The sequence below is a fragment of the Canis lupus genome, chromosome 17 (assembly GCF_048164855.1).
Source record: "Canis lupus baileyi chromosome 17, mCanLup2.hap1, whole genome shotgun sequence".
Classification (NCBI taxonomy): Eukaryota; Metazoa; Chordata; class Mammalia; order Carnivora; family Canidae; genus Canis; species Canis lupus.
Window position 1 is genome coordinate 14,187,600 of NC_132854.1, and position 20,773 is coordinate 14,208,372.

The window sequence follows — 20,773 nt, forward strand, 5'->3', positions numbered from 1 at the left end:
TGGGATAGTAGGAAAAAGAACATGAAAGAGTTCTTGGAAATTAATTTATATTCATATATGTGTTGGACCTGAAAAATATCAATAGATGGAATAAGCAATAGGATCCAGGAAACCTGGCCGATGAGGAGGGGCAGATGTGCAAAATATGAGAAATTAAGAGATTAGGAAATGGATTCTATAGGTCCAATACCTGTCTAGAAAAAATTTCCAATAGAGAGTAAAGAAAAAAACAAGAAACTATGGAAGAAATAATGAGTAAAAGTAAAGTATTTCCTACACCTAAAAAAACATGAATTTTCAAATTGAAAAGTCCTGTGGAATTCAAGGAATGTAAATGAAATTCTAGAGCCTTAAAGATAAAGTTCCCAAAAACTTTCAGAGAGGAGGGATCGAAAAAGAGATGAGATAAAATAAAAAATTAAATTGTTAACAATTTTCTTATCAGAATTCTGAATGCTAGAAATATTGGATCAGTGACTTCAAAATTCTGAGGGAAAATGCCTTTAAAAATTGAATTTCCTGGGACACCTGAGTGGCTCAGGCAGTTAAAGCACCTGCCTTTAGCTCAGGGCATGTTCCTGGAGTCCCGGGATCTAGTCCCACATCAGGCTTCCTGCACGGAGCCTGATTCTCACTCTGCCTATGTCTCTGCCTCTCTTGCTCTGTATCTCTCATGAATAAATAATAAAATCTTTTTTAAAAATTGAATTTCCTACCTACTCAAACTATCAATTAACTGTAGACTAAGAAATATTGATATGCTCAGGAAATTTACCTCTGCTACACTCTCTGGAAAGAAAAATCTATATTCTAGAAAACATCCAAACATAAGTAAAAAGAATTCCATGAATAAGAGGTGCTATCTAAGACACTGAATTAATAGTCTATAAGGAAACATTTACTAGGATGACAACTCAGACATCCATCCCCAAGAAGAGGAGGAAAATGAGAGGTGAAGTGAGAGAAAAGTGTTTTCCGTTCAACAAATACCAGGATTCATAGATTGTATATTTTAGATAATAATGATGAAAGAATTCTTCTTTCCATAAGAAAAGAAAGACAATTGACAATTCGAGGAAAAACAAAAAGATGAAAGAAAAAGTCACAATAAGATGTGATGCAAACTAAAACATGGCAGTATTTTAAGGACTGAATGGAATGCATGAAAGGAGAATCCACTTGATTTCGTGCACTTTGGAGGAACCAGTGTACATTTCTTTTTTGTGTGAATCCAACCACACCATTTGCGAATATTTACATGGTTACATTAGGCATGTTGCTTACTGTTTTGTTTTTAATTTTTAGAATCATCTTACAGAACAAGTTTAGAAATCTGTGTTTCATTTAAGGCTGGAATGAAAATATTCATAAAAGCCTTACAAAATGAAGGTAAGGCTGACAGATGCTGAGGGTGGAGTGAATTGAGGGGGAACAAAGGAATTAAATGTACCTTAATGTCCTCATTTTCTATAGGGAGAGTCAATACAACTCTTAGAGACAGAGAAAGAAATAAGCTTTTATTCATTGAGAAACAAATACTTGTTGAACCCCTACATAGCAGGGGTAAGAGTAGAAGTGGCACAACAGTAGAGGCTGTGGTCCAGGGTCATATTCCCTATTGCACAGTGACACCATCAGTGACAGAGTGCATAATGGAGTATATCCTTCTCAAGAAGGAGAGTTGCAGGTTGATGCTTTTTCCCACTCTTGCATTCAGTCAAAATTACATAGGAGAGGTTCTTTTAAAGTCAGATGTAGAGCCCACACCATACCCCTTTTCTGTGTTTTTTACATTTTCTTTCCTATTTTTGTTTTTATTCTTTTGTCAGATCCTAGGATAGCTGTGAGATACTTAAACCTCCACATATGCTACTGTTTTTCTGGAAGTAAATTGCAAGTTTATCTTGATAGCCAGCCTACTTCAGAACCAAAGGTTTTATATATAGTTCCTCTGCCATGCCAGATATCAGATTAGAGAACAGATAGGGCTGATCTCACAGGTACTATGATCAGAGAAGAACAGAAGGAAGCAGGCCCTGAGCCCTAAGAAACTCTAAAGATAAGAAGTTGATAACCCTCTACCATACTCCTTCAGGTTCAAATCTGCAGGAGTCACTGCAAACATGAAATCTTCCAGCAAATCCTAAATCGGGGTATCAAAGATATGTCTCCATTGTCCAATAACAACGCTTAAGAGGAGTGTGTGTGTGTGTGTGTGTGTGTGTGTATGTTTGTGTCCATTTCAGAAGGAGCAAAGACACCACATAGGATATTGTGATTGATAATGAGAAATACATATTTGGTGTTCATCTAGTTCCTGGCACAGAGCTCCCAAACCCTTGGAATTTCCTTAAGTGATGAGAGCATAAAGGTGTCTTTTATTATGTTAATGAGGTGGCTGTTGGAAAGCCCCTAGATAACCTAAGGATAGGAGATGGTTGCCAGGGGAACCTACCATGTGAGTAGTTCCACCTGGACCTTCAGTTCTAGACCTGACCACTCAGGAGGGAAGAGAGGCTGGAGATTGAGTTTGATAGCCAATGGACAATGATTTAATCAATGAAGTCTGTGTAAGGAAATCACCATTTAAAAAAAAAGATTTCTGAGAGCTTCCTGGGTTGGTGAACATGTGATGATATGTGGAGAATGGCATCTTGGAGAGGCCACAGAAGCTTCGCACCCTTTCCCCATACCCTGTCCCATGCATCTCTTACATCTGACTGTTCCTGAGTCATATCTTTCTATAATAAACTGGTGATCTAGTAAATAAAATATTTCTTTAGTTCTGTGAGCCTTTCTAGCAAATTAACTAAACCTAAGGAGGATGTGGAGGGAAACTCTATGAATTTGTAGCCAGTTGCTCAGAAGCACAGGTAACAGCAGCCTGGGCTCACAACTGGTGTCTGAAGAGGTGGTGGTGAGGTGGGGGAGGCAGTCTTGTAGGACTGGGCCCTTAACCCATGGGGTCTGATACTATCTCTTGGTAGATAGTGTCAGAATTTGCTAGAATAGTAGGACACCTAGCTGGTGCCAGAGAATTACTTGGTGGTGTGGGGGAACCCTCCACACGTAGTAATTAGGATTAGAATTATACCATGATTGGTTGACAGCTTTATAATGAGCAGAGCTTCAACTAATATTTGGGAGTAACAGATAGCTCAAAGCTTAAAAGTGAAAGGTTAGCAAGTTGACAACTGTTAGCAGGCAAACTGCCCTTCTATGCAACCTTCCTTGTTCCTATGTGCTAATGAGAAGGAAAAAAATGTTGAAAGGTTAATTTTTAAGATTCAACTTCCAAACTCCTCTCAGGAAAAGAATTCTTCTAGCTTATTGGAGGTCTCATGGTAGAGGCTTGTTGGGAAATATTGGCCAGCAGGAAGTTTCTAGCGGGAGAGTGTTTGAAACATTTGAGGAACAGAGAAGACTAACATTAACTCTTCAATTGATCTTTTGGGATTCTGTATTGTAAGCCCTCCTTGTCATCCCAAAATATTGGTAATGTCCGATTTACAAAGAAACATCTTGTACGGGTGGTGGATTGGGACAATCCAGGACAAACGGTTGAGTTCTTTAGCTGAGTCAGGATTGGAATGTCACTGAATTCAGGGCCTCAGAATCAAAGGTGACCTTGAAGAGGAATGAAGTTCTCCCAGTGAATAGAAAACATGGGGAAGGAGATATGCTCCCCTGCCTATCCCCCACATCCTGATTCTGACAGTATGATCCTAGCCCACCTGGGGGATCCCAGTCTTACCCCCAAGCGCATGCACTCTCTAACCAAGGGTGCCCCATGACCCAAGTCTATTCTGACCATATTCCTTCTGATCTAATAGAAATTGAATCTTCTAGCTTGGCTGTGACTTGGGCTTGAGACCCAGATATTCCCAGTTCTTCCATACTTCCATCTTGGATTTCAAGCTTTAATATTCTTCACATTTTAAACAACGCTTTCTTGGGGTATAAAAAGACTAAATTACAGTGGTAGGTACAAATGGTTATTTATTATAATGTGTTTGACTTTCTAATTTGTTTTTAATGAGGACTCCTATTCATGTTTTTTATTCATTAATTCACCCCGCAGATACTTACATACCCACTATGTTGCAGCCACTGTACATTCTAGTCTATGAAGTAATTTTGCCTTTTTGTACATTGTAACAAATGTATTTGCTTCGCGATATAAAAAAAAAGTTGAATAATATTAAGCTTTTCTTTGGTATTCTTTTTACAAATAACTGCACTTTTCCTATTTACATAGAGCTCTAGACATTTATTGAACATTTTCCAACAATTCTTTTACACTCCAGCCAAGTGGGTAAAAAAGAATTGCTGTTCTGATTCCAAGATGATTTAGGAACAGGGCCCAAATCATATCAGAAGTAGAAAAGCCCTTTAAAAATAGGACTATTTCTTTTGGATTCCTCTCCGCCAAACCAGAGCAGGGCAGGTCTCGTGATGGTGCCTTATCACTTCCCAGCTAACATGCTGAAGAGATTTCCTTTACAGCCCCAAGGTAAGTAACAAGAATGGCTTTTCATTTCTGTTGTTGGTTTTACACCACTAAAAATGTTCATTTTGCTTCATTAACAAGAAAAAGATTCACACTGTCTAGGGGCCTGCTGCTCCTTCATACAGAACATTGTTTCCTTATCACTTGTCCTAAACAGACCCAATGGAGCTGGGAGGTCTCTAGAGAATTTGTTTTTGGATGGCCCCTATTATTAGTACTTAGTGTATTGTTCACAGCACAGAGGCCTGTAATTAAGCTGCAGGAAAACTTGAATTGTAATTTCTCATTTTTGACTAACAAGTAATAGAAAAAATCTTCTGAGCTCTTTAGCTACACTTCTGTTGTTATTTTGTTTTGTGTTTCATGGATGGTTTTCCATTAGATAAAGGCAAAGCAGATCCCCTCACCCCAGAGCACACCCAAGAAAACGCCCCAAAGTCAGGGCCACTCATATTTCCCTCTATTTCAACTTAACAATTAATCAGTTTTTAAAATTGTTCTAAGATTTGCTCATTAGACAGAATCCAAGCTGTGACACCACTTACTTGAACAAATTATTTAACCTTTCTGAGCTTTACTTTCCTCATGTCTAAATGGTGATAAAAATAGTACCAAGCTCACAGGATTTCCTGTGAGGATTCAGTGAGACACAATATGGAAAAATCTTGGCACACAGCCGATCACATAATAAGCATTAAATGAAGGTCAGCTATTCTCATCATTCACAGTTTAATAATAATAATAATAATATAATAGTAATAAATGAAAACAACCCACACGAATATCTTTCATGGAGCACTCCATGTGCCCGGTGAGGGGAAGGAAATTGGTCTGTTTCCTCCTATTCTCTTCTGGATCTTTGTCTCCCTCACTGAAGGAAGGAGAGGGATTCGTTATCAATTGGTTTGAGTCCGGAACATGATGAAGCCATGCTTTCCTGTTAAGAAGGGCTACCAGACCTTCGAAGGAAGCCACTGTGGTGAGACCACCCTGTGCTTGCTTCTCTCATGTGGAGAGCCATGATGTCTCACCATACCCTCCAGATCTACACCACATTCTCCAAATCAACTTTGACCTGATTTCAGCCTTGCAGGGTATTGGATACCATCTTAGTCCTTCATCAAGAGGAACTTTGATTCCTACTTGGTATTTCTTCCCTGATCAGGAACCCTGACTGAAGCATTCTTGTGTGCTGGCCATAAATAGCATCCTAATAGTACCAAGATCTCATTCCAAATCCCTGGCCCCAGGCACTGGAACAAGCTCTATGGAAACATGACTTCATGGAAGCTCCATATTCCTTAGTGAGGAAGGCATCATTTTCTTCAACCTTCAGAAGACCATGCCAGGTTCAGAGAGGTTACAGCCTCTGTCCCTGAACTAATAAGTGTTAGAGCCAGCATATAAATCCAGGCCTGGGGATCCCTGGGTGGCGCAGCGGTTTGGCGCCTGCCTTTGGCCCAGGGCGCGATCCTGGAGACCCGGGATCGAATCCCACGTCGGGCTCCCGGTGCATGGAGCCTGCTTCTCCCTCTGCCTGTGTCTCTGCCTCTCTCTCTCTCTCTCTCTGTGTGACTATCATAAAAAAAAAAAAAAAAAAAAAATCCAGGCCTGTTTGACTGCAAAGTCAGCGTCTGTAAGTCTTATTCATCGTTGCCTCCGATATGCTAGGATTAATAATTAGTGCCAGAGAGAGCAAGATAATCAAAACACAGCCCATGGTCAAAACAAAGCTCATGGTCAAGTCTGGAAGCTTAGAGTCTGTGTCCCACCAAATGCAGACCCCTTATATATTTGACCTGAGCTTTCTATTGTGTAGGCTCCTAGCCCCTGTCTTTGTCAATTCAGGCTGCAATAACAAAAATACCATAGACTGAGTCGCTTAAACATAAGCATTTATTGCTCACACTTCCAGAGGCTGAGAAGTCTAAGATTAAGTATTGGTGGTTTCAGTGTCTGGTGAGGATTCACTTCCTGGCTCACAGATGGCTGTCTTCTTGCTGTGTCCTGATAGGGTGGAAGTGATGAAAGAGTTCTCACTTATATCTCTTCTTATAAGGGCACTAATCCCATTCACGGGGGCTCCACCTTCATGACCTAATCACCTCCCAAAGTCTCACCTCCTAGTCCCACTACATTGGGGGTTACGTTCCAACATATGAGTCTGGGGCCAGATGTAAACATTTAGTCTATAATACTGATCCTCCCCTATTTATGCTGAATTAGAATCACTCTGAGGCAGATCTGCAGATTCTGCATTTTTTTTTTAATGGGTCACCAGGTGATTCTTAAAGTAATTAAAAGTTGAAAATTACTGGCTTTAAGTTTAAAAGTAAAAGACGAGACAGAATAAGAAATAGCATCTTCCTAGGAAATCCTCCTAAAACATTCATCCGTAAGGGTGTTCTTTTTGCCCAATGTATCTTTTTCTAAATTCTTAGCCTGAATATTTTCTGGGGTTGCTTAAATCCACCAAACATAATTCTTAGTTAGGAAGAATCATGTTAGCATCGGATTACAATAAAAATTTTATTACTAGGCTTCACTTTAAAAAAAAGAGGACATTATTACAGGCCTAACAAGGACCATTACTCAAGCGTGATGAATGCGAAATCAGAGGTCCAAGAGCTTTTTCCTTGTGTCTGAAATATTAAGCTAATAGCTCAAATGGTTAGGGGTGAATCTATAAATTCTGCCCAGATAGGCATGTATTTTGTTTTATTCTGTGTGTGTGTGTGTGTGTGTGTGAGAGAGAGAGAGAGAGAGAGAGAGAGAGAGATTTAAAAGAGAAGAATGCTCCCAGTTTAGGAAAACTCTTCTCCCATCCCATCTGCACTCCACAGAAGCCTGGCTAGGCTCCCTTCTCTAATGCCTTTGGACCACTGCCTTCGTATGAATCATCACATTAACTTCTCACAGTGAGCCTCTACTCAAAACCAGTAGCAGACTCCTGAAAGAAGACCCTGCTTCTCACTCTGACATGCAAAATTCACAATCTGGGCTCCTTCACCTTTTTTTAGAATGTACTTCCCTTCAAAATTACGTTTTTTCAAGGAGTTGACCTAGTTAAGATTCTACATTCCCATAACTATGCTTTCTCTTCTACCTTTTCTCCCACAAGTGCTGAATCAGTAAGAATTCAGGTTATTGGATACCATCTCAGTCCTTCATCAAGAGGAACTTTGATTCCTACTTGGTATTTCTTCCCTGATCAGGAACCCTGACTGAAGCATTCTTGTGTGCTGGCCATAATAGCATCCTAATAGTACCAAGATCTCATTCCAAATCCCTAGCCCCAGGCACTGGAACAAGCTCTATGGAAACATGACTTCATGGAAGCTCCATATTCCTCAGGGAGGAAGGCATCATTATCCTCAACTTTCAGAAGACCATGCCAGGTTTAGAGAGGTTACAGCCTCTGTCCCTGAACTAATAAGTGTTAGAGCCAGCATATAAATCCAAGCCTATAACAGTAACAAAAGAACCTTAATTCTCAGTGGCTCAAAACAACAGACTTATTACTTTTTGCACAAGTCAGGTGCTTCTCATGAGTTAGCATGGAGCTGGCCTCATCGTACACACTACAGAGTCAGCAGACAAAGTAGCTATGTTCAACACTGCTGGTTGCCATGCCAGAGGATAAACAGAGTTTGGGGAGACTCACATTGGCAGTTAAATGCTTTGACTTGTAAATGACACATGTCACTTTTGCTCTCCACTCATTCATTAGAACTAGTCACATGGTCCCACTTAGCCACAACCCCATCAGCAGCTCAAATGGGAAAAAATATCAGTCAATAGCAATCCTATCAGTACTAAAGGTTGAGTTCAAATACTTCCCCTGTTGCTTTTCCCACAGAAAAAGAGTCTCCCTTCACTTAGTACTTTTATTTTTTGTTCTGTTTATTTGGTATGGTCAAGTCCAAACATATTCTAAGTGATTATTTCACATACATGTATCTTATCTCTTCTGAGACCAGAAATTGTCTTTGGAAATCATTCACCCAATCTATCACAGTTAAGAGCACATAATAGATATTTAACAGTATATATAGGCATTGGTTACCTTCTTAAATTACATTTAAAATATGGCATCTATCCTACAGTACTTTCATTTTTTACCACTATACATTAGAGTTTCAAACTCCTTGTTTACCCAGTTTAATTCATAAGAATAAGCTAATTCATAAGCATAAGCTAACCATTTCAAATACTATATCCTTCATTGCTTGTTTTGTCAAGCACTCATATTTTATCAAACACTCCCTTGATGTTTTCTAATGTTTTCCATGTATCCCAAATACATAGGACAATGACTGAAAAAAAAAAAAAAAGCACCCAACAAGTACTGGTTGAATAATTCATTCTGTGTTCAAATTACCCTAAAAGATACTTTCCCCTAGGAATGCCTGGGTGGCTCAGTGGTTGAGCATCTGCCTTCCACACAGGGCGTGATCCCGGAGTCCCAGGATCAAGTGCCCCATCGGACTCCTTGCGTGGAAACTGTTTCTTCTTCTGCCCATGTCTCTGCCTCTCTCTCTCTCTCTGTCTCTCATGAATAAATAAATAAAATCCTAATAAAAAGAGAAATTTACAGATGAAGAAATGAGTTGTGGCTTAGGGAAGTCTCATAAACGATGTGCAGTGCAGTATAATATTCTTATACAAAATAAAGCTTCTTTCAGCAAAAGTATTAAGGATATGGTTTTGATTTAGGATGCAATTGATATTTCTGAAACTTTTCAGCTATTATTTTGGCTGGGTTCTTGATGGCAATCAAGAGAAGCCAACTCTATCTGACTTTGGCAGAAAAGGAATTTGGGGGAGGAGAAGGTATAGGAAGCCTGTAGAAATGATGAACTGGCTAGCTGATAGGCTCAGAAAGGAAAAATGGAATCTAAGGGAGGCAAAACCTAGCTACAGTCCCACAGCAGGAAGACTGCTGAAACCATTCCCCATGCCCTTCCCACTGGCCTCGGGCTCCCTGGCCACTAGACTTGTCACTCTGCTATAACTCTGACCATCTTTCACTCTCCTCGAAGCTGTGAGCCAATTCTTCAACAACTGACTGGCTGGTACAAGCCTGAAAGAGCCTTCTCACATGTTTGTGTCATAGATGCCCAATGGTAGAGAATGGGGCCCTACCACTCTCCACCTTGGCATAAGAAAAGCAATAAATGAACCAAATGGCAAATTTCCAACACAGTTATGTGGAATTAATCAGATTCCATGAGCAGAACTGACATTCTTGACTTCAGATCTAAAAGATAAGACCGATACTTATATCACACACAAGAGTAGAGAACGTGCTTCCCCAGACATGATCCCCTAGGGGTAGGCATAACTACTACTGGCATTTCACATTGAGAACACGGAGTCAAGTAGGTCACCTGACTAGAATGGTGGAGGCAGAGCCTAAATTCAAGTCTTCCTTTCTAATGATACTATACTTGTTTTATGATGTTATATTGCAATCCATGTTGGAATTCAGGGAAAACAAACAAACAAAAAAATTATTTATTTATTTATTTTTTATTTATTTATTTATTTATTTATTTGAGAGAGAGAGAGAGAGAGAGAGAATCTTAAGCAGACTCCCCACCCAGCACTGAGCTTGACATGGCTCAATCTCACAACGCTGAGATCATGACCTGAGTCGAAACCAAGAGTTGGACCCTTAACCAACTGAGCCACCCAGGTGCCCTCAAGAAAATTATTTATAAAAGATAGAACCAAGTTTTGTTCATTTAGACACTGCTTCCCAACTCCTTTCATGTAATGGCACATGTACAAAATGGTCATTACTGTGCAGCCATCTGGGGTAAAATGGATGAGGCTGGTGAGGCCCAGACTGTCTCAGACTCCACAGAAAGCTGGGGGCATCAGTACAGCTACTAAGAATGACCATGGAAAGTGGAGTATCGACCCAGTATCTGGGAGTATAATACTAATACAGCCAGTGACCAGGGAGAGTTCTCCAAACACTGACTTCTAATCTACTATGGGCCAAACTGAGTGGTCAGGGCAGAAATAAACAGGTCAAGGGGTGCCTGGATTGGTCAGTCAGTTGAACATCTGCCTTCCACTTAGGTTATGATCCCAGGGTCCTGGCATTGATCCTCCCTTGTAGAGCTCCCTGCTCAGCGGGGAGCCTGCTTCTCCCTCTCCCTCTGCCAGAGGCTTCCCTTGCTTGTGCTCTCTTGCTCTCTTTCAAATAAATAAATAAAATCTTTAAAAAAAGAAAGAAAGAAACAGGTCAACATGCATGAAAAGCTCAGATTTTCATGGGAGAGACAAAAATATAAGCAGAAAATTGCGATGCAGTGTGACATAGCCACAGGGTAAGGAATGCGGGCTGCCACCAGATGCTGGGAGAGGCAAGGAGCTGTAGTCTCCCCTAGAGCCTCTGGAGGGAGGGGGGCCCAGCTAACACACTGGTTTGGGCCCACTGATATTGATTTTAGATACCTCACCTCTAGATCCACGAGAGAATAAATTTCTGTCATTTTTAACCACCAAGTTTGCAATAATTTGTTATAGCTTTAGCTATTTGTTTTTTTTGTTTTTTTTTTTAAATCAATTTGGGAGAGATATTGCTCAGAGTCATTTTCTCCATATGGGCCGAGTTAGAGGAGTTCTGCAAAGCAAATTATGTGAGATTTGGAGGTGGAATTGAGGCAGGATTACACTCTGAAGGTCATCACTGGTTAGGAACTAAAGTACAGGTAGCAGTGCAGGCAGGCTCTCCTCTGGCCCGTCACCCACTCTGTACCCACATTTCCATCCTCATAGTGACCCTGCTGACCGCCAGCCACCACATGGGGACTCCCAGCTCTGACAGCCATGAGGAATCAGGAACTTTCCACAGGCTTTCTCCACCAACCACCTCATGGCCCCATTGCTCATGCTTCCCTTCAGGATCTCCTTGAGAGCTTCCACCCGTTCACCTATACCAAGACTGGACAGTGATTTTCTTTTGATTTTAAAATTCTCCTTTTCAGAGCTTCACTCTTCCTAGCTGTTCTCACAGTTGTGAAAGTTCTTATTCCTACAACAAATCCCTTTATATGTATAGTGGTTTACTTCCCTGATTGAATCCTGATTGATCCATCTGTGCAAGATGAGCTAGGCCTCAGCCAAATACGCTTGGAAGGGGAGAAGAGATGTCTGTGAAAGTACAGGATGAGAGCCAGGGATGGCTGAACGTGATGATGAGGGAGAGAGGGTTAGGGTGGGTCCCGGGTTTCTGGCTTGGGAATAGGGTGGGTTGCTAGTATTAGTTTCCTAGGTTTGCCATAACAAAGTACCAGACTGAGAGGATCAAACAGCAGAAATTTATTTGTCTGGCAGTTTGGAGGCCAGAAGGCCCAACTCAAGTTGTGAACCGGGCTATGTTCCCTCTGAGGGTGCTGGGGAGGCTCTGTTCTAGGCTCTCTCCCAGCTTCTGGTGTTCTGCTCTCTTTGGTGTTTCTTGGCTTGTAGATGCATCATCCCAATTTCTGCCTTCAGTTCATATGATATTTTTCCGTGTGTGTGTGTGTGTGTGTGTGTGTGTGTGTGTGTTTTATAGGGAGACCAGTTACATTGAATTAGGAGCCCACCCACCCTACTCCAGGATGATCTCATTTTAGTTAATTACATCTGCAAAGAATCTCTGTCCAAACAAATCACATTCTGAGGTAATGGGGGTTAGGATTTCAACATATGAATGTTAGGGGACATAGTTTAACCCATCATAGGAGGATCGAGACTCAATGAGGAATTTAGGAACAGAGATAGGGAAAGATAGAGTTCAGTTTCTGCCATAATTGTAATAACAACCATCATCTTCTTGAGTGCTTACCATGTGCCAAGAACTGTGTTCATTTTTTGATGTGCTTGAGTTCACTCCCTTTCCATAAGCAATTCTTAATAAATGATTAAAATTGGCATTTGCACTTTCCAGAGGCTTAGAAATGAAGCTGGAGGGAGTTGAAATCATTTGGACAAGGTCACACAGCTAATATGGGCCAGATGAACCCAGATATTTCTGAGACAGAACTCTTACTCTTAACCTTTGTGATATTACTGGTGTGGGGAATCCTGGATCCTCATGCAAGAGGGGATCCAGTAGGCAATTGTATCATGTGAAGATACAGATTTGGCAAATAGTAGCTTAGAAAAAGCTTGAACATCCTCGGATCTGTCCAAATCTAAGAACATAATTGAACAATTGTAAACTGCAATCAAATAGTAAACATTCAATAGTTTCACAGTTATTTTATCTATATGTATATCAATTCATCCAATTAATTAAGACTACAATTGACAGGGTAGCCCTGGTGGCTCAGTGGTTTAGCACCGCCTTTGGCCCAGGGCCTGATCCTGAGGTCCCGGAATCGAGTCCCATGTCAGGCTCCCTGCATGGAGCCTGCTACTCCCTCTGCCTCTCTCTCTCTCTCTCTCTGTCTCTCATGAATAAATAAATAAAAACCTTAAAAAAAAAAAAAGACTACAATTGACAGCCTGATAACCAGGAAAATGGAAGGTGCACTATGTGCTTTACTGGTGCTGATTTTTTTTTTTTTTAATGAGTCAAGTAAAGATTTTGTATTTTTTGCTTTAATAATTTTTTTTCCAAACCAGCATTATTGTGGTTATAATCTGACTAAATCATAATATTTGTTTCACTTTCGATTTAAATGCCATGTCCTCAGAAAGTTTTCTCTTGCCTCCTCCCAAAATAAAGCAGTTACCTATGATGGGTGCTGCCCCTGTATCACAAATCTATCTGATCCTGGTTCTACTGTGCTTCACGTTAATGGCTTATATAATTATCAGTATCTATTAGTAGATCATATGCTCAGTGATGAGAGGGGCTGAATATATTCTGTCTCCATTATGCCTCTAATACCTGGCACATCTCAATAATGTTTCCGTGAGTGTATGAATATATAAATTAATTGAACTTTGATTATTCGTCATTCTGGGGCTTGGAAACCCTTCAGAAATGCTTTATAAGAAGTGTTTTGATTCTACCCACAAACATGCTCTGGGTGAATTCATAGTGACCTGTTTGCTTTTGTTTCCTTGTTAGTCTCCACCATATTTATAAGATAGAGTCAATCCCTCTTCTAGCTATGGGCTGTATTTAACAAGTGGTATAGACATCTACAATTCCAGGTATTTCTCAGGGAATATAGATACTTCAAAAACATTTTGAGGTAGAGTTTATGGAACATTGTTTTGAAGATAGAACTACTCATGCCTCTAGATATCCTACAACAGATCCTTGGGTTAGACTACAGCAGTAGAGGTGTGCATACCTGAAATAAAGTTGTATAGCTTCTAGAATTTCATTAGCAAACTTCCCTTGGATGTAAATGTAACATTGTAGCAACTGAATAGTCTTTCCAATGCTTTTTAACTCAATAAGCTTCACCAGAAAAAATATTTTTGAGTATATTGATCACTATATTGCATTGTGACCTCTTGTTAGTGACTCATGGAGCAAAACTGAGCTCCATAATTTATGTCCTTTGGAAATCTGTTATTTTTACCATACTGTCAAGCCTTGGTTCCTTTTTTGGAAAGATGAGGACAATAATACTATCTGCTTCAGAAAATTTGGGACAATATAAAATGGGATAGCACCAAATAGAATGCTTGCTTAGCATAGTGCTTGGTGCACGGTAAGCAATTATTAAGTACTGACTGTTTGTCACCATCATCACTGTCATATTACCTTCTTGGGATTCATAACTGGAAAGTGCCAAAGCACATTTCTGACCACCTCTATCAACTGAAATTACCTTAACTTCCTTCTGATTTCTCCTATTCTTACTTTTCCCTTGAACCAGTTTTCTCATTTACACATTTCTTTTTTTCTCTCATTTTTTTCTCTTTTTACACATTTCTAAGTACTTTTTTATTCATACTATTAGACACTGGCTTCTAATCTTGGCAGAACCGAGTGAATTATTAATATGCACGTATATATGTACATTAGTTTTCAAAGGGCAAAGACAGATCACAGAGAAGTGACTTTGACTTGCTCTCAAAGTAGCAAAGCAGAAAGAAGTCTTGTGTTTTAAAGCTTAGCTCTAGTTCTTTTTGTCTAGAAGGCCACTGAAGCTTCTCTTTTGCTGAATTCCTACGCAGTCCCGTCAAAGAGTTTGATGTGCTTTTTGCCACGTTCCATGCTGCCTATTGTTGAAATGAAAGCCTTCCTTCTTATTTGGTGCAGAAACTTCATCGAGGGAAGGAAGGACCCTGAGAGGACAGACCACAATAGCTGGAAAGAAAGAAAGGCTTCCTGGAGTGTTGTGTACTGCCTAGGTAACCTAAATATCGCCTAGTGAACTAATATAAGCAGGGATTTTAATATTACTTTTAAGGAAAGCAAAAGTCAATTTCTTTTTATTCCCAAAGGTAGCTGTGATTAATCTGTGGGGGTAAGAAGAGGGAGCAGCCAGACACAGAGCCCTTGAAGATTTATGGCTTTGTGTGTGTAACGAACATAAGTTTATAAATACATTTGTAAGCCCCAGGCTCTACCCTTAAACACTCAAGACACTTCCCTCCTCCCTCTTTATACCACATGGCTCAGAAGCCACTTACAGGACACTTGGGGCTGCCATCTGCCCTACGTTCCTCTCCAGAGACTGACTTTTCTCTGTTCTGATCACTTCAGCTGCATGTTTTTCCATCCCCACACTACCACCCCACCTCTGGCTTTACATTGCTATTTTCTCCATTTGGATTTGGTAACTTGACTTCAAACCATTTGCCTTGGCACAAGAGAACCAGAAACCCCACCAAGATTGTGGACATAGGCAACTGCTCTACTGCTCAGCCTTCAAGCTGGTAAGCCCATATTTTAGGTTCTACCTTTTGAGCTGCCAGGTACCCAGGTTATACAAGCAGGCATGTCCAGACTCCTGCTACAGTTAGAGGGAGAGATGGGTCCTTAGTATTCTTCCTTCAGATATGATGCAGCCTTTGGAGGGCAGGTCCCACTTGATGGCCACAGCCTTCTCAGTTCTAAAGACCAGGAATCACATTGAAAAAAAATTTTTTTTGTACATTCCCTCCCACCCAAAGCACGGACACCACCTAGAATTATATTCTGCATGACTTAATAAGTGCTCATTTAAGTAGACTATAGAGCAGAAAAGGATTCCTAATTTCCCTCTCCTGCTGTCAAAGACTCTGATAGAATACTCATACCCTAGTACAAAACTTCTTTCCTATGCACTCTCAGTACTGGATCGTGAACTATAAACAAATAAACAAATTCTGGCAAGATTTCAAATTTGAATAGAGCCTGTTTGTGAGAAAATGTTGAGTGCCAATCTTGGCTTTAACTCAGAGTCTATTTTTGTCTTAAAAGCAAAAACTGAAACAAAACACATTTTCTCATCAATTTGTGCAAAGTCATTCTTACCTGCCCCTCTGGGTACAGTGAGGATTAATGACTTCTATTCCCTAACAATACCCTAGTCTCTCCCTGGTAGTAAGTTAGGGATATGGGCCCATTAGCTGCAAATGTTGCTCCAGTGGCCTTAAAGGATTAATATACCTCCCAAAGCCCTTAACTTACTGGGACAAATCTGGCTCAATGAGTTAATTGGCTAATTAGTTAATTGTCAACTCTGCAAGATGAAAAGTATGGTTATTTTCACTTCATCAAATTCTTGAGGATTAGCAACTATAGGGAGTACGTGCTAAGAGGATTTGAAGGATGCTGGATGATTGTGACACAAAGTGTTGGCTCTTGTCAACAAGCTCTTGTCCAGCCTTTCCTGGGAAAGCGAGGGGATGAGGCTATTCACTCTATCCCTTGGGTAACTGACAACCAGAGTGGTTGGGAAGAGATTAGAATCCGTCGTATAAAAGCCCTCTTGATGTCAAAGTGCATATCCTAAAGTAGAATGAAGAGTCAGGGTGGTAGAATAATTGTCAGTTTCCATGTCTTTGAGTGAGAGAGAGAGAGGTTAGGTAGTGATGTGTAAACTGAGGAAAGAATTGGTCTGTAGCATAACTGGGTATGCAGAATGGCGAGGTACTTTTAAGTAAGGCTTTATAATGCCACTTGAAAATATGGTTAGCTTTAGAGCCAAAGGAAAGAGCATGGGGAAAGTATTTGAAAATGTGAATATTCTATAAGTAAGAATGAGTGAGACCAGCATGGGGCATCTGAGTCACAGACAATATTAACAAGGGAACGTCATTGGAAGGTGTTCAAATTGTTAGTTATGATCAGAGATTATGTAGCTCAGACAACTTGTTTCTAAGAACAAACTTTAAAATTGCATGAGTCTCTGGATGGTTTGCGAATGTGTTCAATTCCTTTGCAGACCAGTGTATGTTGAAAAATTGGAAATTCTACACAGAACAGTCACAGACCAAAATGATGGATAAGTAACCATTTCTGGTTCCACAGGAAGCATATTTTATTTAAGGCTCTTGACAACAAAGTAGCCAATTAGACGTTTAGAAAAAAAGGTATGTATGAAGAACAGCTGAAAAGTTGTTCTTAACAAAGTTATTTTTTATTTTTTTATTTTTTTAAAGATTTTATTTATTTATTCATGAAAGACAGAGAGAGAGAGAGAGAGAGAGAGAGGGAGAGAGGCAGAGACACAGGCAGAGGGAGAAGCAGGCTCCATGCAGGGAGCCTGATGTGGGACTCAATCCCGGGTCTCCAGGATCACACCCTGGGCTGAAGGTGGTGCTAAACTACTGAGCCACTCGGGCTGTCCAGAAAGTTTTTTTTAAAGGAAAAATGGCTTCAAAATGGAACATACACAAACACAGATGGGCAGTTACAGAACCTGAAACACTCCGTGAGATACGGAGTTGACCCTCTTGGTTGTCTACCAACAGTCATTTTCTTTTCTTTTACATTGTCCAAGCCCTGATTTTCTTCTGGTTTCTGATCCTTTTTCCTTCCCAAGGAATCAGAAGGTCCTGATAAATCTCAGCCATTAGCAATGGCTGCCAACGTGGGGAGTTTACAAATGGGTACATAGTCAGTGAGATGTGAAAAGATGTCTACTGGAGAGCTTCTGAAAGTTTTCTTTCCTGATACATTTTACAAGTCAGAAATATCTCCTTTTCTATTGCTGGATGATGTTGTACTTTGATGTGCTTCTATAACTACTTGAGCCATCTTACAGTTATAAGAAAAAACAGCCGTTAGATGAAGCCAACATAGAGGACAGCAAAATAAGAGCTGGAGTGAGCTTGGATTCTTGATGACATTCTGAGCTACTGGTCTTACTATGGTATAACTCTTGAGTTCCTTTCAGGAAGAAAATAAATCCCATTATTTATTCCAGGTGAACTGAGTTCCCTATTGCTTGCAGCCAAAGGCACTCTACAAAACCAAAACAAATGACCCCAAATTCCTGTTTGCTCTAGATATGCTAAATGTAACACTGCACACTTATGAAGAGCAACAGCAATAGAGTCAGACATGGGGTCTGAGCCTGACTTTGCCAACAACTGTGTGAACTTGGATAAGTTTCTTAAACTCTCTAAGCTTCAAGTTTCTGTCAATAAAGAAATAATAACCACTATTTCCTAGGGCCCTTGTAAAGATTATGTAAGAGAACACATGCAAAGTGTACTCAATAAATATCTGAAATACAAACTCTCACAGCTGTTTTCAAATAAAAAACAAATCAAGTGAGAAAATAAACACCATTCAAGCAGCAGGATAAATAAAACTAGAAAGACATATGGTATATCGGACAACATCTGAGTAGAGAACGTAAAGCCTATTTTTTTTACACCCAATTCACGATTAAGTGCAAAAATATTGGTTTCTTTTGTTTTTGTTTTTTTAGATCCTTAGGAGCTCAGAATCTGAAGGGAGAATCCCTTAGAAGTCTAGGATCTGGGGCATACTCAATGTTTCAGGTCCTTGAGATGGTCAGAGAAGGATCAAACAGTGAGATTGAGATAGAATATCCAATGATGATAAGTAGAGCAAGAAGAAATTGAATATTGAAACCACAAAGCCGAGAGAAGAAAGTGTTCATGAAGTATGGAGTGGACAAGAGTGCTGAATGATGCTAACTGACCAAGGAGTATAAGAACAGAGAAGTGAACATATGGATTTCCATGGAGGAGGATGATGAAGCATGGTGAGAGTGGATGAGTGGTCACTGAGGGCTACAAAACAATAACAATGACTATACATACCCTTTCTATTTTACTAAGGCAGGATAAAATGAAATGGGACAGGAACTAGTGGACCACCAGAGGTGTCTTTTCTCCTTTTTTTCTTTCTTTTAAGATAAGAGATGCTAGAACAGAAACTGACAGAGCAGAGAGAAGAGGATGATCCCAAGAGTGAAGTAAAGTTCTCAAGAACAAAAGATAATGATGGATGAGACATTTGGCCTTAGATAGGAGTGGGGAAACTATTCATTATAGTTAGATGGGAGGTATGGTTGTATGCAGACCGACACGGGTACTTTGGTGGATTTGGAAGATAAGTGGATTTCTATCAGTTGGCTTCCATCTTGGACAATGGACAACAAGATACAAAAGTCAAAAAAGTCAAAAGATAGCATTTCCCAGAGACAGAAAAGTGTTATACATTTCCCTTGTTCTAGATTTTAAAGTTTTGACCTTGGGTTAAAATTTCCAAATTTTAAAAAGAAAGCATAAAGAATGCATAGAATTTGCCCTAATTAGAGAACATTCTAATTGCCCAGACACTGAGCTGCTTGGATGAATGGCTTCCTTGGCAGAGATGTCATATAAATGCTTTGGGACAGGATAGTCTTGAATTTAACAAGAAAATTAAATCTCTGACAATTGTCCAACCACTTCATGGCAGCACAATGTGGTAGAAAAACAGTTTGGGGTCAGAAGAAATGAGGTGCACTCCCAGCTTTCAAACTGACATGTCTTATGTAATATTGGGCCAGGATTTTAATTTCTCTGCACTGCAGTTTCCCTACCTACATATAAAATTATTATAATAATTTGTATCTAATATATTGATATGAAAATCAAATTATATGAGAATAACAATAATAATGTCCCTGTTGGTAATAAGGGCTATTACTTAGGTGCCTGCTTTGGGACAGTTATTCTAAACTCTGCTGTCTATATGCACTGCTGTTGGCTGAATCATAACTATCCCCCCTCCCCAATTTATTTGTTGATGACCTAATGCCCAGTATCTAGAATGTGACTATATTTGGAGATAAGGCCTTTCAGGCAGTGATTAAGTGAGGCCATTAGGATGGTCTCTAGTCCACTCCTGACTGGTGTCCTTATAAGAAGAGGAAATTCGGCCATACACAGAGACACCAGGGGAGCATAGACATGGAGAAGAGACCATGTGAGGACACAGGGAGATGGTGGCCATCTGCAAGCCAAGGAGAGAGGCCTCAGAGGAAATCAACCCTGCCAACACCTTGATCTTGGACTTCCAGCCTGCAGAACCGTAAGGAAACAAATTTCTGTTGTTTAAGCCCCCCAATCCCTGGTGTCATGTTACAGCAGCCCTGCAAGCCCTATTTTATCTTATATATAAAACCTCTCATCCCTGCTTCAACTTCACAAGGTAAGTCTTGTTATCCTCATGTTACAGATGAGGATGCTGACAGTCAGATTTAGTGACTTCCTCAAGATCATGTATGACAGGCAAATTCCTACAGAGTGCATATTAACTTTAGGATCTCTCTTAAAGTTAATCACTAAAAACTGAAGTCATAGAAATAGAATTTTTTTTAAAAGCTTTGTTTCTCATAACCACACCCTTAGATTCTTAGTTTATATACTCTGCTTTCATAGATGTTGGCTGTTGTTATTTCCAGAGCTCCTAAACCACTATCTCATCAAGGTTTACTAGAATTTTTAAACATCCTTCTTATTGCACCTTTTATTGGTCCCTCATTGCAATTCTATCATTCAGACTCAATTAACCAGATTGTTTATTCTCTCGGCCTTTGTTCCCTTCTCAGCTAGGATCACTTTAGGGGGTTGCAGCTTGCCAATTCTGCAATGAGGTGCTTAGATCAGAACTTCGAGTGGGACCCTGCTTACTGGACAGCGTTGCAATCGGATGACGCCATGTCAGTGCAGCTTGGGACCTCATTTGTGGCTTGCAAACATCTGTGCTCTCTGCTCTCCCCTGCAGCAATTCACTTCCATTAAAAGCAGAGTCTCAAATCTCCCTTGTGCATCCATGCCTGGATACTGGGTGCCTTCCAGTTGAAGGGTCAATAAATATAATTAAAAGGATCATTCAACTGGATC

General features: G+C 40.1%; 1 protein-coding gene and 1 long non-coding RNA gene across 4 annotated transcripts in view; one reads left to right on the plus strand and one right to left on the minus strand.

Annotated features, from left to right (window-relative positions):
* HS6ST3 (heparan sulfate 6-O-sulfotransferase 3) overlaps window positions 1–20,773 on the minus strand; it is a 631,086-nt gene that overhangs the window by 24,775 nt on the left and 585,538 nt on the right. The gene's annotated exons all lie outside the window — the stretch shown is intronic.
* LOC140608306 (uncharacterized) lies at window positions 4,389–19,152 on the plus strand. Its single transcript, XR_012010329.1, has 2 exons — window positions 4,389–4,513; window positions 18,343–19,152. It is a non-coding gene; the product is annotated as an uncharacterized lncRNA (long non-coding RNA).